Here is a 16655-nt window from a genome sequence, read left to right as displayed (position 1 = left end):
ATTTTGCTCCCAGGAGGAACCCTCAGACCCACAGAGTGGGTAAGAAGAGGGTCTGAGGGGAAGCGTGAGGCTGGGAGGGAGGGGTGTTGACAGGACTGGAATTTTTACTGGGCTTAGGCAGGAACGGAGGGCTTGGAAAAGGAAAAGGGGTTTTTAGAGTCCCTTGTGCTGCTGGGGTTGGTGAGGGGTAACTGGCTAAGTTCCAGGTTTGGCCATGAGACCCACTGATTGACAGGCGGTTCCATCAGTGCCTGATCAATGTTTCCTTAGTGCGCATGGGCTGCTTGGTGCTTTGTTCCTCAGTCACCTTCACTGACCTGACATCCAGGCCTTTTTGGTGATTTAGGGTGTGAATTTTATCTGCCTACTTCTTGCTGGCCAGGGGCACTGGGGGAAGGAGATGGCTCAGTTGTTGGTTCAGTGGGGAGGTGACCATAGGGGTGTAGGAGCATCTGGTTGTAGGTCACTCTTGGAATTTCCCATGTGTTTTCAGGTGAACCTGAGGAGGCAGGGAGCAATCATTAATAGAAGTCCTATTACTAATGCAGGAGTGAGAATGGGAGTCAGCCACATAATGAGGGTTGAGTTTAGCCAGCCTGGCCAGGGTCAGGTGATTGTTACTTTTTAAGCTTGTCACCCAGACAACAAAGGGCATCGACATTCTTTTTTGACCAATCCAGTTTCATTGACACAGTAGCAGGATTCTTCTTTCAGGAATAGACAGGTTCCTCTTTTGTCTTCCAACAGGAGATCTAGGGCCTGATGATTCTGTAATAAAACTTGGATAATAGATGTTATGTGCCTTTGTAAGGAAGCAAGAGAGGAGGCTGATGCCTCTACCACTTCCTGAAGTTGTTGTAAAGCTTCTGAGTAGGGGTTACTGCATATCCAAGTCCTCCTTCCCCGAGTCCAGAGGCAGCAGGTGAGGAGGTCAGGGAGAGTCCAACTACTACTGGCAGAAAGATGGCCCATCTTGTCCTGGAAAGGGAGGAGTAACGAGCCATGTTAATTCAGCCTCACTGTGCAGTTAATTGAGAGACCAAGGTGGAAGGAACACAAAAAGCAAAGGGCTAGTTGAGGCTTACATTTTTTGTTAGGATACTACTGCACCAGAAAAAGATCCCCAGCACAGCAAAGACTGGGGAAGAAATTTGAACAATCTGGTCACAGGGTGCTGAACCAGAGGAAGTGCAGCAGCTGTGGAAAATTCCCAATGAGTTAAAAAAAAAAGACATACTTCCTCAAAGACTGGAGAGGGGGGCCCTTGGGGTATGGTTGAGGTACTGGGAGGAAGATCAATGGGAATCACAGTTAATGGAGTACAGTCAAAACCTGCACAGAGGGGACAGTCTGAAATGCTATTAACTTTGAATAATTGAGAAGCTTAAGGCCCTGATGTATTAGGGCCATCCATGAGAAAGGGTCAGCTTTAGGAAGGGCAACTGCATCCAGCTAGTGTTGAGTTCTTTCTCTTGATCCAGGATGGTCGGGTGAATTTGAGGAAACACTTGTGTGTATGTTTTCCATATTCTGATAGAGGCTGAGGGGTGCTTGGCAAAACCTCAAGATTCCATAAGCTGACAGTGGGTGGTGCCATCCTGCTGCCATTTTGCTTGGATTTAGAAGTGCCATCTATGGGTTGGAATAGAAGTTCTTAGTAAAAGAATAAGAGGGTTGGTGCGTTTGGTGGGCTGCAGTATGGTGGAAGTCCAGGATTGGACATTTGGAACAGGAGCCTTTTTAAGGTAGGAGATATGGTAGCACGTGAAGTGGCCCAAAAGCAGGAAGGGAGGGCTTGGGACAGGAAAAGGGATCTTTAGAGTCCCTTGTCCTACTGGGGTTGGTCAGGGGTAGCTGACTAAGATCCAGGATTGTCCAGGAGACCCCACTGATTGACAGGCCGTTCTGTCAGTGCCTGATCAGTGCTTCTTTCCAGTATGTGGACTGCTTGCTGCTTTGTTCCTCGGTCACCTTCATTGACCTGACATTAGGTGTAAGTTCCAACAACCCGACCTTTGCAACTTTTTGTGCTTTGAAAACCTCCCTGCACTTATTTCAGATGCTGTCCCTCTGGCCCTGTTTTTTGGGACAGGTAGTCACCGATCAGCTCTCTTGTGTGCATGATATAAAGTTGCTTTAATTTGGTTTAAAATTGGAGTAGGTGGACTTTTCTTTATGTCATGGTTCAACACTAGGCCTCCCTTGTTCTCCTGCTCTGTTTCCCTTATTTCTCTCCTTCCTAATTATGGGATTAGGCCAGGAGGATGCTGGGTGAGATGGCCAAAAGGAGAGAAGCCATAGATGGAGAAGGCCAGATGGAGTAGCCCAGGACACACACTTACCAACTCTGTATCTCCCTGTAGGGAGGGGCAGTTCCTGGAACAGGTTACCTTAGCAACATGTGGGAGCAGGTGCAGGGTGTCTTGAGAGGGAGGAGAAAGGCCTCTGCAGCCATTTCAGTCCCTCAGGGAGCACCTCCAACTTCCCAGACTCACTTAAATTGGCCTCCTAGATCTGACCTGACTTGATTTATACAGACTGCCTGTCTAATTCTGGCTTCAAGGTCCTCAGAGCTCCATTTTGTCTATGGCCTGACACTTGGAGGGAACTGAGCTTTCTCATGCTGGAGCAGAAGGTGGATTGGGACAATCTCAAGGGCACAGGGGATGCCCTGGTGTGTGACCTTCTGACTGATTTCATGGCAGGTGCAGGACACTGAGTGGCAGAGAGGATCAGTGTACAGAGAGCTGGAGCCCTCTGTGTGACAATCATCCTCACATCACCTGTGCCAGGTGTGAGCCTGGTTTGATGGATCCCACATCGTGGTCTCCCCAGTCTCCTCCATGACTTTCTCTCCAGTGACCCATGTTGCTGTGGAGCTTTCCTCAGTGGCCTCAAGGTTGGTTCAGATGACTCCTCCTGCAATTCATGGAAGATTGACATTTCTGACCAACTACCACTGGAGCCATGGCCAAGATTGCTGTGAGTTCCATTTGAATAAAAAATCCTTAACTCATCTGCTTTCTCCCTGTGGCCTGATCCAGACTTCCACACGGTCAACCCAGAGATCAGTAAGTACAACTCTTGGGACCAATGCAAACAGCACAGCACAATGCACAGGCCTTGCAGGGCACATGCTGGTCAGAAGGACATTTGTTCACAGCATGAGACAGAAGGACGAGGACTGGTGTGAAGAGCACTCTAAGAGCAACACCTGACAGCACGAACTGACAGTTACCTTGGACATGGGAGGACACACTTGCTGCCTTTTCCTTCTGTCCTCTGTAAGTAGCAGAAGGTGCCTGGTGATAAAGGTGAGAGTGAGGTCACGCAGACTGAGAGGGGGTCTATAAAAGCCCACAGAGAGGCACAGCTCCCCAGAGAGAGGCAATCAGGGAAACACACACCCAGAGACTCCCTGAAACCTGCGGCCATCACAGGAGCATTCTCCCCCAGTGGTGCTGCCCAGGCAACTGGCCTAGTAACAGAGCCCTCTCCTGACACTGTCCACTCAACCCATCAGAAGGGAGGAAGCACTCAGGGAGGCCACAACAGACACACTATCCCAGCAACAGCATCCATGCTCCTCCCTGTTATTGCCAAACCCATCACCACTCTGGTTTAGCTACCTGCCTCAGATCATCCAGAGCCCACCATGTGGGCCCAGAGACACCACACTATCAGAGACCATCCAGAGACCACCCTGTGGGCCCAGAGACACCACACTATCAGAGACCATCCAGAGACCACCTTGTGGGCCCAGAGACATCACACAATCAGAGACCATCCAGAGACCACCTTGTGAACCCAGAGACCCCACACTATCAGAGACCATCCAGAGATCACCTTGTGGGCCCAGAGATGCCACACTATCAGAGATCATCCAGAGACCACCTTGTGGGCCCAGAGACATCACACTATCAGAGACCATCCAGAGCCCACCTTGTGGGCCCAGAGACACCACACTATCAGAGACCATCCAGAGACCACCTTGTGGGCCCAGAGACATCACACTATAAGAGACAATCCAGAGACCACCTTGTGGGCCCAGAGATACCACACTATCAGAGACCATTCAGAGACCGCCTTGTAGGCCCAGAGACACCACACTATCAGAGACCATTCAGAGACCACCTTGTGGGCCCAGAGACACCACACAATCAGAGACCATCCAGAGACCACCTTGTGGGCCCAGAGACACCACACTATCAGAGACCATCCAGAGACCACCTTGTGGGCCCAGAGACACCACACTATCAGAGACCATCCAGGGACCACCCTGTGGGCCCAGAGACATCACACTATCAGAGACCATCCAGAGCCCACCTTGTGGGCCCAGAGACACCACACTATCAGAGACCATCCAGAGACCACCTTGTGGGCCCAGAGACATCACACTATAAGAGACAATTCAGAGACCACCTTGTGGGCCCAGAGATACCACACTATCAGAGACCATTCAGAGACCGCCTTGTAGGCCCAGAGACACCACACTATCAGAGACCATTCAGAGACCACCTTGTGGGCCCAGAGACACCACACAATCAGAGACCATCCAGAGACCACCTTGTGGGCCCAGAGACACCACACTATCAGAGACCATCCAGAGACCACCTTGTGGGCCCAGAGACACCACACTATCAGAGACCATCCAGAGACCACCTTGTGGGCCCAGAGACATCACACTATCAGAGACCATCCAGAGACCACCCTGTGGGCCCAGAGATACCACACTATCAGAGACCATCCAGAGATCACCTTGTGGGCCCAGAGACACCACACTATCAGAGACCATCCAGAGACCACCCTGTGGGCCCAGACACCACACTATCAGAGACCATCCAGAGACCACCTTGTGGGCCCAGAGACATCACACTATCAGAGACTATCCAGATACCACCCTGTGGGAACACAGACACCACACTATCAGAGACCATCCAGAGACCTCCTTGTGGGCCCAGAGACACTATACTATCAGAGACCATCCAGAGACCACCTTGTGGGCCCAGAGACACCACACTATCAGAGACCATCCAGAGACCACCTTGTGGGCCCAGAGACACCACACTATCAGAGACCATCCAGAGACCACCTTGTGGACCCAGAGACACCACACTATCAGAGACCACCTTGTGCGCCCAGTGACATCACACTATGAGACCCTCCAGGGACCATCTTGTGGGCCTAGAGATGTCACACTATCAGAGACCATCCAGAGACCACCCTATGGGCCCAGAGACACCACACTATCAGAGACCATCCAGAGAACACCCTGTGGGCCCAGATGCACCACACTATCAGAGACCATCCAGAGACCACCTTGTGGGCCCAGAGACACCACACTATCAGAGACCATTCAGAGACCACCTTGTGGGCCCAGAGACACCACACTATCAGAGACCATCCAGAGACCACCCTGTGGGCCCAGAGACACCACACTATCAGAGACAATCCAGAGACCACCTTGTGGGCCCAGAGACACCACACTATCACACAACATACAGAGACCACCTTGTGGGCCCAGAGACACCACACTATGAGAGACCATCCAGAGACCACCTTGTGGGCCCGAGAGATACCACACTATCAGAGACCAACTTGTGGGCCCAGAGACACCACACTATCAGCAGAGCATGGCTGTAACATCTGAGGGACTTGCTTATTGGGCAGAATGGAGATAGCACTGTTCTGTGTGTGTTAAGAGGGTGTTCACTATAACTGCACTTGAAGCACACCTGGCTCTAGCCTAGTGCCACCAATACTACTCATGACAACTGAAAGGAACCTCCCGGGAATGGGGCCCTGGGGGAGAATTTCCTTCTCAGGCAGCTCTTGTCCATGGACAACTGCAAAAATGCAACAGCTTTGAATGTGTTTGTCCTGGCTCCCAGGGCTGAGGAGGTGTGGCCTGGCCTCCAGAGCTGGACACTCTTGCCATAGAAGTCTGGAGCAGGATGAGCTTCACATTCACTCTGGGGCTCAGCTCTCTTTCCTGCTGCCCCCAATGAGATGAGTCCAGCTGCACCCACCCCACTCTCCCTGGGAGTCCCTGTGGGGGACTCTAAGTGTCCCTGAAGTCCTCTGGGTCTGTGGAAGGAGTGCTGGGACTGAAAAGAAGCTAATTATATTCAATATTTGAATAATTATGTGAACACAAACCCGCATGTTTTGATTACCTCTAAAGCAGTAAAAACGATGAGCATTACAGAAGAAACTCTGGAGGACACAGACACAGCTGTCGGCCAGCAGCTACCATCCTGCACCCAAGAGAAAGAGGTCATGGGTGAGGGCCTTGGGCCACTTCCTAGTGCCCAGGATGACCCAGGAAGGAGGTAGACCCTTCCCAAAATGGACAAGTGATGGGAGTCCCACTGGCTCTGCCTTGGGGACCTGTTACCCTCTGTCATTCTGATGTATTCATATATCCATATGAATGTGTCCCCTAAGTCTGGCCCTCCACTTGATTGTGGAAGCAGGTTGGTCCTGTCCACTTCCCTGGCAGTTTTAGAAGTAGCAACAGCAAATTCATTCAGGAATATTGATGAGGAGGGAGACTATGGCCACAGGACCAAAGAGAGGACTTGACTCTGACTTTAATGGCCCTGGGTTCTGGGGTCACCTAGACTGTGTCTTTATTGCCCTGGTGAGAGCTTCCACAGCAAAGAGCTCTTGGCTGTGCTGGTCATGGTGGTGGCTATTTTCTGGGACAGAGCCAATCAGATAGCAATGGAGGACATCTAAGTCACCCTCTCAGCAGCTCCTGGCACAGTCTCTTCACACTCACTCCCTGGATGTCCATCAGGTCTCCCCTCTGATCCTCCTGGGACTGCTGTGGACAATTCAGGGCAGGGCCACCTGCAGTCTCAGGCAGGACTTGGGCAGTCAGGCTCCTGTTCTCAGGTGCCAGGTCTGGGGTGGGCAGACCTTGGTTAGGACAGGGCTTGCTGAGTGGGCTGGTTAGAGGCCCCCTGCCACTCACTAGTACTCAGCTGCTGTGGTGACCCAGCCTGGATGCCGTCCCTCTGCAGGAACCTCACCTGATGCTCAGCCCCACACTGAGGTGCCAGAGGACCAGTGCTGAGTCTCAGCGACTCCTTGGGATCCTGGAGGACCATGAGCCTGAGGTTCACCCAGTGTCCAGGGCAGCAACCCAGCCTGACTCCCTTTGCTATACAGATAATCTGAAAAATGACCTTAATCAGGGAATCCCACTGCAAATCATCCCTTGAGATGATGGAAAAGACTCACGAGGGTCCGCTGAGCTTCCTCAGACTCTGTCCCTGGTGACCCCAGAACAGTCACTTCAGCCTCAATAATGCTGCTGTGCATGTTGTTCATGGGAAAATGCTCCTGTGTCAAAGTGTGCCGTGCAGGGACCCCAGGGAGTCAGAGTGGGAGAGTGGACACTGTTGTTCTGTCCTGAGCTGACAGGAATTGTTACCTCCATTCAGGATGGTGGTGGCCTTGGGTTTGTCACTTGTAGTCTTTATGAGGTTTAGGACAGGTTCCCATGCCCCTGATTCTCCAGTCCTTACACATGATTGAGCACTGGATTTGTCCAATGCCTTTTCTGCATCCTTTGATGGATGGTGTGATCCTTGTCCTCAACTCTATTTATGTGGTGAGTCACATATGAAAATTACATTATTGGTCTCCCAACCCTGTGAGGAAACCCACTTGATCATGGTGCACTACCTTCTTATCTGCCCTTGAATGCAGTGTGCCAATGTTTTATTAAGGAATCTGCATGTAAAGTGGTCTGAAGTGGTGTTGGTCTGAAGCCTTCTTTCCTGGATGTGCCTGTGTTACGTTTTGGTACCAGTGTGTTACTGGAATTTTAGAATAATTTGTTTCAATGTTTTCTCCTTTTCAATTCTATGAAATAATATGATGAGGTTGGCCTTATCTCTTCTTTAAAGTTCTCTTTGAATCAGTTGAAAATCAACCTGTTTCTGGGCGAATTTAAGAAGGAAGAGTGAACCTGGGTATGACAACATCTGACCTCAAATTACTTGACAAACCTATTGTATTAAATCCAGCATGGTATTGTCACCAAAGCAGACATGAAGACCAGTGGGATAGAGGAGAAGATACAGAGACAAATCAACATGAATGCAGTTTTTTTTGACACTTGACAATGTTTTCAATTTCTGCTTCAATTTGTGTATGTCACATGTGTTTAGAATTTTCCACAGATAGAGCTGGGAAAACTGAATAACAATTTGTGAAAGAATATAATAGGTCCCTGTCTCTCACCCCATAAAACTTAACTCAAAGTTGATAAGAAACCAAATAATTAGAATAGAAATTCTGCAAGATCTAGAATCCAATATTGCACCAACCCTCCTCTGTATGACACAGGCACCAACATCCTTTACCATGTTACTGAAGTGCAAGGATCAAAATCAAGAATCAGTAACTGGAACAGCATCAAGTTAAAACCTTCAGCACAGCAATGGAAACAGGAGTGTAAGAGAGGGCTTTCAGGATGGGAGATCTTTGCCACCTGTTCCCCAGTTATGGCACTAATATGCAGTTTATATAAAGAACCCAAAACACTAACGATGAGACACAAATAACCCAATAAAAAAGTGAAACAGAACTGAATAGAATACTCATAATGGAAGTAATAGTAGCCAACAAATATAGGAAATCATGCTCAATAATATTAGTAATCAGGAAATGCAAATCAAGTTACATTTAAAATCCATCTCACACCAATTAGAAGCCAATCATCAAGAACACACATAATAGCAAATATTGGCAAAGATGTGGGAAAGAGATCCATGGATTTAATGTTGACGAGAATTTGAATTGATGCTGCCATTCTAGAAATCAGAATGGACGTTTCAGGAAAGATCAGGAATGGAGCCATGATGTGACCCAGCTCTTCTCTCCTCAGTGTTTGTCCCGAAGAACTAAATCCAGCACAGCTCAGCTGCACAGCCACATCAGTGCTTACACCAGAGGGTCTGAAAACAGCTATATACCTAATGTCCCAGATGCCCATCACAGAGGAATGGATAAAGAGAAGGTGGTGAATACACAGAAGAGGGTCTCACTCAGCCGCAGGAAGAGGGAAATTAGCGCATTTTCTGGTCAATGTATGGAACTGGAGAATATCATGTTTATTAAGCCAGATTCAGAGGATGAAATGTCAACTGTTTACTTTGAAATGCAAATTCCAGAACAAAAAAATGTGCTAGGAGGAATCCCAAGAAAACAGAAGAGGGAGGAGGGAGGAGAGGAAGGGGATCAAGGGAGAGGAAAGAGGGACAGAGATGGGAGGGGAGGTGGAAGGAAATTGACCAACCACCTGTGCACCTGCATGAGGACACCACAGTGGATTTCCCCTTATGTGCTCTAGGAAGCACTAATGTAACAGATCCCTAAAAAGATGTGTTAAGAAAAGGAAGAGGAAGAGGGTAAGGTGGGAGGGGTAAAGAGGAGGGGAGGGAGAGAGAAATGTTAGGTTGTGAAGGGAAAGAAATTTTATTGCACAATTATTAAATTATGTCAAACTGAAATGTAGTTTTACTTATAATAAAAATGAAAGTAATAATTAAAAATCCAAGTATTACTTTCAGAGAATTCACACGTCAGTACAGAAAATATGTACACAGAGCTCCCCTGGGAAGCTGGTTCATAAGCGGCCCCAGATGCAGAAGTCCAGCCCCATCCCCTCTGCACCTGCTCCTGGCTGACCTGAGCTCCATGTGTGCTGAGCGCCCCCTACTGGCCCTGGGTGCCCTGCAAGGAAGTTTGTGTCAGGGCTCACACTGAGGTCCCTTCACTGTGTCTCTGGCACAGAAATAGATGGCTGTGTCCTCGACTCTCAGACTGCTCATTTGCAGGTTCATTGTGTTCTTGGAGTTGTCTCTGGAGATGGTGAATCGGCCCTTCACAGAGTCTGGGTAGTAGGTGCTCCCACTACCTGGGTAAATTCCGCCAACCCACTCCAGCCCCTTCCCTGGAGCCTGGCGGACCCAGTTTATCACATAGTTACTGAAGGTGAATCCAGAGGCTGCACAGGAGAGTCGCAGGGAATCCCCAGCTGCACCAGGCCTCCCCCAGACTCCACCAGCTGCACCTCACACTGGACACCTGCAAACACAGAGGCAGCCTGGTCAGGACACTGTCACTTGTCCACTCTTCCTCTCACTCCTTCCCACTCACACACTCAGGATATCTGGTTCTCCATTCATTACCTTTGAAAACAACCACCAGGAAAACCCAGCTGAGCACACTCTCCATGGTGAGCAGCTGTGTTCAGTCCTGATCACTGAGTGGGCTGAGCTGGGAGTCCAGGGCTGGGCTCCTGTGCAGAGCTGCAGGGTCAGGTGGGCTGGTTTTCATGGGCAGAGGGAGGCCCTATTTGCATGCGCTCCTGCTATATAGCAGCCCTGGGTGGAGGCCCTGGTAGAACAGCTCTGAGAGCAGATGGAAGTGTCATGGTTTAGGATGGTGTAGCTAGTAGGGTTAAGAGAATCTGATTACTTTTGCCTATTTTTCTGCTTCGCATTTATCAACCATTAATTTCTTTTACACATGTACAAAATCATGATCTACTGACAGTGTTAACTCCATGGTGCAAATGTAAAATCACACACTGAAGCATGAGTGGTGGTCCTGTGTCCAATAGCACATATGTGGCAAGAGTTATAGGGGTATTTGTGCTGTTGCTCTCACCTTGAACATGACTGCCCCACAGACCTGCATGCAACTCCCAGGCAGACACACCTGGTGACAACCTCAGAGCCCCATTTTGTGGATGATCCCACACTTGGTGGGAGCTGGGCTCTCTCAGGCTGGAGCAGACCGTGGGATGGACAATCTCAAGGGCACAGGTGAGGCCCTGGCATGTGACCCCCTGGCTGATGTCAGGCCATGTGCAGGACAGGGAGGGGCAGAGAGGGGCAGTGCAGGCAGAGCTGGTGCTTTGCAGTTGGCCAGGAGAGCAGCACACTTGTGGTGCTGCCCAGGAGCTGTGGCCAGGAGGGTGAGGCCAGCAGCTCCACTGGGAGCAGCCCAGGGCTTTGCACCCAGAGGATGAAGGGTGGTTCCAGGACCCCAGGGATCAACAAGGCCCAGCTTCCCCAGCTCAGAGGCAGACATGAAGATCTGAAAGACCCTCCAGGGCAGGGCCTGTGGGAGAGAGCTCTGGCTCCTGACCCAGGACTGCCCAGGGCATGGTTTCCCCTGTTCAGCCAGCAAGGGGCTCAGAGGTTCCCAGCCCTGGTTCAAGGAAGGCCAGGACCTGCTCCCTGCTGAGGGTGACCTTGTCCTCAGCCACACCATGCTGGCTTTTCAGGTGGCAGACTGTGAGAGCTACAGGGTCAGGGAGGGTTACATGAACACTTGAAAGGAAGGGCTGGGAGGTCAGATGGGGGTCAGGGGTCAGAGTCCCTGCTGCCAAGAGCCCTCCCATAAAACATGGGAGTATGGAAGCCCTCTTTGATTTTAAGGCCCACAGTAGGATTTCCCTGAATGTTTTGGAATCTTTGCACTGGACTTCTGAGCTCTGCTGAAGTATTTGTGCCTTTAGGGACTCAAGGATGAGGACTGAACGTGTCTGCATTATGAGATGGACATGAGAGCTTTGTTTCCAGGGATACAATGATTAGTGTGCATCATTGTGCTTCATAATTCCATGTTCTAAGATGGTTCTGTAGAGGTTTGGACTGTGGGGATGTTGTGGATACATTAGGACCTGGGGACGATGGAATTTATGTCAATCACTGTGGACAGGCCCTCCTAGGGGACTATCAGACCCTGTCTCTGCTTCCCTCTCTTTAGAGTCCTTCAAACTAGGTGAGTGGCTGTCCCCACAGTGGGCTCTCTGCATTGCCCCTGGCACACCCAGGAAAGGTGTGAATGCAGTGGACTCCTCTCTTCATGGACTAGAGCACTGGAAGTCAGGAGCCAAAGGAAAGCACCTCTTCATGTGCTGATGGCCTCAGGCATTTGCCACAGGGATTCACAGCTGAGGACCCCAATTTAGGTTACAGTGCTAGGAGAAAAGGCCAGGCCTGAAGGACAGCCTCTTCCTGGCCCCATTCTCCTGTCAATGTAAGAAGCTGGCCTCACAGGGGCAGAGCTGGACAGTGGCTGTGGTGGTGAGCAAGGTCAGGAGAGGGAGGGGCTGAGACAAGAGGCACATGGCCATGGCTGACACAGGAGCACTTGTCTGTCCTCACCCAGAGGGTGGCTGTGGGCAGCACGCTCACCCTGCAGACCCAGCAGAACCAGCAGGAGGGATCAGGAGGGCTCTCCTCCCAGGAGGGAGAGTGTTGGGTGATGGGTGGACCATGTGTCCTGAGCTGACAAACAGGCCATGCTCAGGCACCTGGACCTCTGCTCCTGCCTCCCCAGGATGTGCACCTGGTTTTCACAAACTGAAATGACTGCCCTGGGCTGTGGCCACAGGAGAGCAGGCTCCACCTTGCACAGGGCCATGGGCTCCACAGGGGATCACAAAGATCATAAAGTCATTTCATTAAAATGTTGAAATCTGCAAGGAAAATGTCCCCATGTCCCAGAATCAGGAAGTTAGCAGAAGCTGGAGAAGGAAACTGAGAGACAGAAGCCAACAGAAATGCAGCACAGGGAAGCACCAGAGGGGCACAGTGAGTATCAGGTGCACCAGGACAGGGAGCAGGTCCCGAGCAGTTTCTACTCAGACACCAAGAATCAGTCAGTTACTATATCCCAGGGGGTTACCTGAACAAATTCTAAGAGGAAACTCCACAAGTCAATGCTGCTGCCCACCCCCTCCCCTGATCAAGGCCTCCTAGTACTGAAGATCTTGAATGCTGCCCTGAGTCCAGTCCAGGCTAATGGCTGTGTGTGTGTGTGTGTGTGTGTGTGTGTGTTTACAGATCACAGAAGTGCAGGCGATACACACCTATATCTCACCCTAAGTTACAGAATTGTGATTCTAATACATGTGCAGTCACCATAAGCTCATGTTCAGCTTTGGGGTTCCAGAGTTGATGGAACATCTGCATGTTGCAATCTATGTCATTCAGAGCAGATTCCCTTAGACCCAAAGCTCTTCAGGTGCTGGAGGACTTTGGGTGACTCATGACTGAGCTCCACGTTTCTCCATGGACCTTGCTCTGGACTGTGTGTAGTGACAAGGACGTCCCTGGGAGGGTTGGTGCTCACAAGCTGCACACAATGTGGTTCAGTGGGGTGTAGACCCTGCTCACCTGGGTCCACTCCTAGACTGTTGGCAGAGCACTCAGGCCTGGTTCTTGCCTTTTCCTGTGGAGAGATGCGGTCCTGCAGGGGCAGCTGGTCCTGTGGATTCTGCCTTGGAGTCACTCTGTGACTTGCCCTCCATGGTCACATTTCACTGAGTCCTGGATTGTGGTGAGATCTCCTGAGAGTGGTGGGGCACACAGATCCCAGCCCAGCCCTCCTCACCATGAGACCCTGAGGAGGTGGACTGCACAGTGACCTCCAGTCTGGAAAGGCACACATTGGGGATTGTAGCAGGAACTCTGTGTGTGATCTCTTTAGCAGGGGCCTTAGGAAAACAATACTGTCATCTACTTTTAGTGCCATGATTCTCTTTTGAAGACTTAAATTGTCTCTCTGACCCTCATCCTGGAGCCTACATGTTCACCTGCTCTGCTGTTGCCCTGACATGCCACAGCTGTCATTTGGGCAGGTCACAGAACCCCCTCCCTGTGCCCTCTCACATGCATCTACTGATACAGGTCCAGGATTCTCTGAAGATCCCCTTCCTGTCACTTCTTTCAAAGAGCCATGTTGGAAGCTGAGTATCAGCTTTAGTTTAGATCTGAGGTGCTCCAACCCTCTTGTGTGAGACATTGGAAGAATTTGCAGAGGTGACAGGGTCAGATTCTGAAGGTTGGGATAAATCAGTGGATTAATGCACCAACAGGGAGTGAGTGGGTTTGGTAAATGTAGACAGTTAGGGTGAGTCTGTAGGATACAGGTCCCTGGAGGGGTTTGTATTTTGGGGTTTATTTTTGTGACTGAATCAGTGGTCTCTCTCTCTCTCTCTCTCTCTCTCTCTCTCTCTCTCTCTCTCTCTCTCATGACACACTCCTGAGCAGCCTTCCTTCTCAAAACACCGCTGACATGAAGTTCTGCATTAACTGTGTCCTGAGCAATGGAGTCAGATGGTGGGGGACTGAACCTTTTGTCCCACACAATGTTCTTGACCTATTTTGACCTCAGCAGTGCAAATATTCACTAAAATAAGAATAGGAATCCATAGAGGTGACTTTGCCACTAACCTGATTGTATAGTTCTGAAGCTTTTGGAGCTTTTTGGTGTTTGTTGAAGATTATAGAAAGATTTACAAACACTCACTGGAAAGTGTCAGACCACTGTATGTGAGCTTGATAGGGGGAGGGGCTTATGGTGGGAGCTGAGGAGACCATAATCCTGTCACAGAATTTCCTACTTTCCCCATATAGTGTCACACAGACACACACACACACACACACACACACACACACACACACACACACACATACACACAACCCTCCTGCACACATACACACATACAGATATATACCCACATGGACACAGATTCACACATGTACTGTGCAGCCTGAGCTGAGACAGGTGGAGAGAGACACTCCTGACTCCATAAGAGAAAAGCATGGGATGATCTGAGGCAGAAGAGACCTCCAGGTTCTCCATGAAGGGATCCAGGGAGACACTGATCACCTGGAGAGAAACCATTCACTCTCCTCTGCTGCTCTGAAGGGGGCACCTGAGCTCCTGTGTGCTGAGCGCCCCCTGCTGGCCCTGGGCACCCTGCAGGAGGTTTGTGTCTGGGCTCACACTGAGGTCCCCTCACTGTGTCTCTGGTACAGTAATAGGTGGCTGTGTCCTCAGCTCTCAGACTGCTCATTTGCAGGTACAGTGTGTTCTTTGAGTTGTCTCTGGAGATGGTGAATCGGCCCTTCACAGATTCGACATAGTTTGTTGTACCACCATTATGGTTAATTTCTCCAACCCACTCTAGCCCCTTCCCTGGAGCCTGGCGGACCCAGCTCATCCAGTAGTCACTGAAGGTGAATCCAGAGGCTGCACAGGAGAGTCGCATAGAACCCCCAGGCTGCACCAGGCCTCCCCCAGACTCCACCAGCTGCACCTCACACTGGACACCTGCAAACACAGAGGCAGCCTGGTCAGGACACTGGCACTCACCCACTCTTCCTCTCACTCCTGTCCACTCACACACGCAGGATCTCTGGTTCTCCATTCATTACCTTTGAAAACAGCCACCAGGAAAACCCAGCTGAGCACAGTCTCCATGGTGAGCAGCTGTGTTCAGTCCTGATCACTGATTGGGCTGAGCTGGGAGTCCAGGGCTGGGCTCCTGTGCAGAGCTTCAGGATCAGGTGGGCTGGTTTTCATGGGCAGAGGGAGTCCCTATTTGCATGTTCTCCTGCTATATAGCAGCCCTGGGTGGAGGCCCAGGAAGAGTAGCACAGAGAGCAGATCAGAGGGTCATGGGGCAACATGGTGGACAGAGGAGAATTCAGGAAGGTACAATTGCTTCTGCTATGATCTTATTGTACATAATCTTAATTTATTTAATATAAGCACAAAATCATATGATGGATGTATCAGTGTTAACACCCTGATGCAAATGTAAACTAATACTCAGAAGAATAGTGCTGGTTCACTGTCCTACATCTCCTGTGTGGCAAGAGTGACTGGTTACCTGGTCTTCTGCTCTCACCCTGGACATGACTGCTTCCCTGACCCTCCTCCAGCTCCCAGGTGCACACACCTGTGAGGTCCTAAGAACCGTCCTGCATTGGAAATGTGCTGTGTGCTTCTCCCCTCTGCTGCCACCTGCTCTCCAGGGAGGCGTCCAGCTGAGGGCCTCAGAGGCTCCCTGCAGTGGGAAGGCTGTGCCTCCCTGTAAGGGCCTCCTTCAGCTCAGGAGCATCTAGTTGACACAGAACCCTCAGGTCCACATGCTGCTGCCATTTGTGGTGAGCACACGGCACAAGTGTGGGCAGGAAGAAACCCAGGCTCTGTTCTTATTTTCACTTGTCATGAGCTGTGTCCACAGTTGGCCACATATATGCAACTCTTGTGAGGGACCGGGGAGAAGGACCAGCCAGTGTCTCCATGGGCTTGGTCTCTCTAATATGTCATCTGTGATACAGGCCTCCTGTCCTTCTCCTGTGCTCTTAAGACCCAGGGGAAGCAGGGACTCTGTCTGGATCAAGTGTCTTGGAATCTTCCTAGAATCACAGCCACATGCCCTCAGTACGGCTACGCTCTCACTCTTCACATGTCCACATGGTCCCAGAATGTAGAGGACAACTGAAACCCTGGTCTTGATCACCTGGATTCCCCTAGGGCTGGTAGAGCCTTCCTGGCACCCTGAGCCCCAGGGGGATCCCAGCCCCGACTCAGGGGTCCAGCCCCATCTGCCTCTCTTTGCCTCCTGACTCCTGCCATGTGGTGCTGCAGCCTCAGGAGCCCTGGTCAGGAGCAGCACCTGGGTGTTTGCACCCTGGTCTCCAGAACCTGCTGCAGCACAGCTCTCTCCTTGTGAACCCTAAGCCACAGGAGCTGCTCAGGGCAGAACATACTGGACTCAGCCACACTTGTGCTGTGGTCTGAGGTGGTCATAGTGACCATCTAAA

This window comes from Ictidomys tridecemlineatus, chromosome 5 (assembly GCF_052094955.1).
Source record: "Ictidomys tridecemlineatus isolate mIctTri1 chromosome 5, mIctTri1.hap1, whole genome shotgun sequence".
In the NCBI taxonomy this organism is placed as follows: Eukaryota; Metazoa; Chordata; class Mammalia; order Rodentia; family Sciuridae; genus Ictidomys; species Ictidomys tridecemlineatus.
This window is presented reverse-complemented; position numbering follows the sequence as displayed.